The following is a 3,570-nucleotide window of genomic DNA, read 5'->3' on the forward strand; positions in this document are numbered from 1 at the left end:
ACAACATTCCACAGACTGATTACAGTGACAAGTGATGTGAGAATGACATTGAAAAACTACTGTGCTTATCATCCTTAGAGTACAGGCTTGGTGGAAAGAACAAATGGTACTGTGAAAAGCAGACTAAAAAGTGTATTGGAGGAACTGGTAGGCCCTGGACGCAATGTTTAGACTTGGTAAAATTATACATTAACATTACAAGTACATCAAAACTTACACCTTTTTAAACATTATTTGGAAGGCCGTACAGACTGCCACATTTTAAAAATCAATGGGAAATGGATGAGGAAGCTAATTTAGCTGATTATATGAGAACCATGTTAGAAAAACAGAGGCAAAAGGAAACTGAGGATCCTCCTTTTGTGTCCCAGCAGGAAGATCTATTAGTGGAGCCTGGAGATTGGGTGCTGATAAGGAGCATAAAGAAGAAACACTGGTATTCTCCTAAGTGGGACGGGCCATACCAGGTGCTGCTGACTACTCCCACAGCCATAAAAATAGCAGAAAGGTCATCTTGGGTACACCTGTCACATTGCAAAAAGGTCATTTCAGACCAGAAGTAAAAAAAAAAAAAGACAGAATAAGTTCCGGAGGCTCACTGACCTACAGGGCAAAGGCCAGCGTACAAAGGGGGCCAAACCGAATAGTTTGACCGTCTCAAAACTGGTGAAGATTGTCCACAACCCTGGAGCATCCTTAGGAGCCGAACGAACTTAAATATTACTGAAATGGCGAATAAAAATATTGTTTTTATTTTATGTTTTCATCCTGGACTAAATAGTAACTGGTTCTTAATGGTAGAGCAGGCTGCTAAATTAGTCAAGCAAGTTTGTAAAGTATGTATGGAACTAAGACTTCTACTATGTGTAACCCCAGCAAACATTAGAAAGCAACGCTTATTGGAAGTGATGAGTAAAACTAATCCTAATAGCACCTGCAGGATTTATGATTCAATATTTACTCTTACTGTAGCTGATGAAAAGAAACCTTTCTTTTCTAAAAACATAGCTCCAGGAAATTTCACATGCATCGACATAACAGAGAGTGGGAAGATATTAGGAAATCTTTCTGATACAATGTGTACTACCATGTTTTTTGTAAACAATGATTTTAACCTTGTCTCTCATGCAGACGTCTGGTGGTGGAGCGATGATGACAGGCTTTTTGATAAGTTACCCTGAAAGGTTACGGGTTTCTGTGCTCTAGTTTCTTTATTGCCTGTATCTGTTTATCCTATGTCAGAAACCGATCTAACACATGTTCTGTCTTACCCTTTCCAGAAACGAGAGCTGTCATGGGAACATGTGCGTCTACATACATCCATGCCATCCGGGTCCCTCACCAATTTTGACTGATCAGGTTTTGAATCTACAGTTTGTTGGTGGTGTACTGTAAACAGGGGCGTAGACGAGATCAATTTCATTCATTACAACGTGCCAAACTAGGTAACTGGAAACAGGCTGAGTTCGAGGCGGTTCATGAGCAGCTGGCCGCTACTTCACTGATGGCTTTCCAAAACTGTGTAGCTCTTGACATGTTGCTAGCTGAGAAAGAGGTGGGTGTGTGTGTTATCTTTGGAGAAAGATGTTGTATATACCTGCCAGCCAACGCAGCAGCCGATGGGAGCCTGGCGGAGGCCATTACGGGGCACCGAACCCTGAATGGCAAAATGAAGGAAGCCTCTGGAGCAAACACCTCTATGTGGGATGCATGGTTGGAGGTTGTTGGAAGGTACCGAACCCTTGTGTCCTCTGCTTTAGTATCAATGGCAGTCTTTGCTGCCATTCTAACCTTGTGTGAATGCCGTTGTACTTTTTGCCTGCGTTCTTTGTTTAACCGTATCATCACCACAGCAATTTTGCCCATGGAGGACCGGATGGCACAGATGTATCCTTTGTTCGTAAAACAAGCTGAGTCTGAAACAGAATCCTCTGCTGAGGATTCCCCTTACGTGTATTTAGATCCTAGTTTTTGAACTGAGTACAACCCTTGAGAGTAAAAATATTTGCGTTCTTACAAAATAAACCCCCAGCTGAAAATCGTTTGAAGTGGCTGTTTAGAAGGGATGTGAGACTTAGAACAAATATTTGATAAACAGGGGGGAATGTTAGGTAAATTGTATTATTATCAACTATTTGTTATATCTTTATGTTCTTAGTTTATGTATTCTTACTTATTTAGTTTAGTCATATGTTTGAAGAAATGTTTCTATATTGTTAATCACTCTGATTTCCTTTCTCAGAGGGCCTCTCTGAAGAAGAGCAGTGACAGCAGCTCTTCACAGAACGCCCTGCTTTGACCTCTTAGATAGCTATAAAACCATCGCCGTGAAGATTCACAACTTGTCCTGTTTGATCCTGGGTCAGGAACTAGATAAGCTAGTGTGAGATAGATTGTGTTGTTAGTGATAATCTTGGCGCTGTGACTGTGTGATGAAGTGTTTTCCCCCTCCCTTTAGAGTTATAGCGCTCTCTGTGATCAGGGATCCTAAAGACAATAAAAAGAGAGGGAAAGGCAAATGTGCTTCAGAGTGGTAGGAGATTTGTAACTGAAAGCACATCTCTGTCTGTTCTCCTCGCGAGTATTAAGAATCTAACTCTCTCTTGTCTTTCCTGTGTTATTTGCTGTGTTTAATAGGTGTCAACTCTGACATAAACAAAAAGAGTATTCATCATATTTCAAGTTAAAGACCAAATTAAAGCCAAAATGCACTTTCAAAATATCAATCAAGGAAAATAAAAATTAATTGTCAAAACCTCAAGCAGAGTGAGAGAACGAAAAGTAAAATAAATAAATATACAATATCCAACTTAAGTGTAGCTACTTTCCATTGTGACCAATTTAACTTCACTGCCTCAGCATCAATGCTAAAGTGCCAGAAGTGGCACAGAATCAGCAAACCAGTTTCCTTCTCAAACCGAGTCGGGCGAACTGAGCCACAATCAGCTCTGACAGAATCCCAGTGACGGTCCAGGAACGCAGCGCCAATAACTCTGATAAAACAATCGAGCTGAAGTTTCACATGCTAAAGCAAAACTGCTGTCAGATAAACAACTCAGCAAGGAATCAAACCAGTAGGTCCACAGATTTGGATGAATTTGTGAGGAAGACGCCAACAGCAAGACACAATCACAGTGGAAACAGGGGAGGAAGTTCAAACTGCCATTAGAAATGACTAGAAAACTTTCAGCATTTCTCTGTAATCAAGTTTCTTTATTGAAGACGAACAACAGACATTTATTTCTGATCTAAATCTAAAATATGAGAAGAAAACAGCATCAGTTCTGATTTGATGTTTCAGGTTTTCTGGATCACAACATAGAAAACAGAATCAAGTTCAGATCACTTTGATCTAAACTGATTTAACAACAAATAAAACATGGAAATACATAGATAAAAAAGTTAAAGGAAAACCATCAGAGTCCAGAGAAGTTTAGATCAAAGTGATCTGAACTTGATTCTGTTTTCTATGTTGTGATCCAGAAAACCTGAAACATCAAATCAGAACTGATGCTGTTTTCTTCTCATATTTTTAGATTTAGATCAGAAATAAATGTCTGTTGTTGTCTC

The 3,570-nt window shown here is 39.7% G+C and overlaps 1 long non-coding RNA gene across 1 annotated transcript; it reads left to right on the forward strand.

The window, feature by feature from the left end:
• The first annotated feature begins 6 nt into the window (after window positions 1-6).
• On the forward strand, window positions 7-2,016 carry LOC106961984 (uncharacterized). The gene is made up of 2 exons (XR_001427870.1): window positions 7-508; window positions 543-2,016. It is a non-coding gene; the product is annotated as an uncharacterized LOC106961984 (long non-coding RNA).
• The last annotated feature ends 1,554 nt before the right edge of the window (window positions 2,017-3,570 follow it).

Source organism: Poecilia latipinna, unplaced genomic scaffold (genome assembly GCF_001443285.1).
Source record: "Poecilia latipinna isolate Pla-1442-1.1 unplaced genomic scaffold, P_latipinna-1.0 Scaffold1357, whole genome shotgun sequence".
Classification (NCBI taxonomy): Eukaryota; Metazoa; Chordata; class Actinopteri; order Cyprinodontiformes; family Poeciliidae; genus Poecilia; species Poecilia latipinna.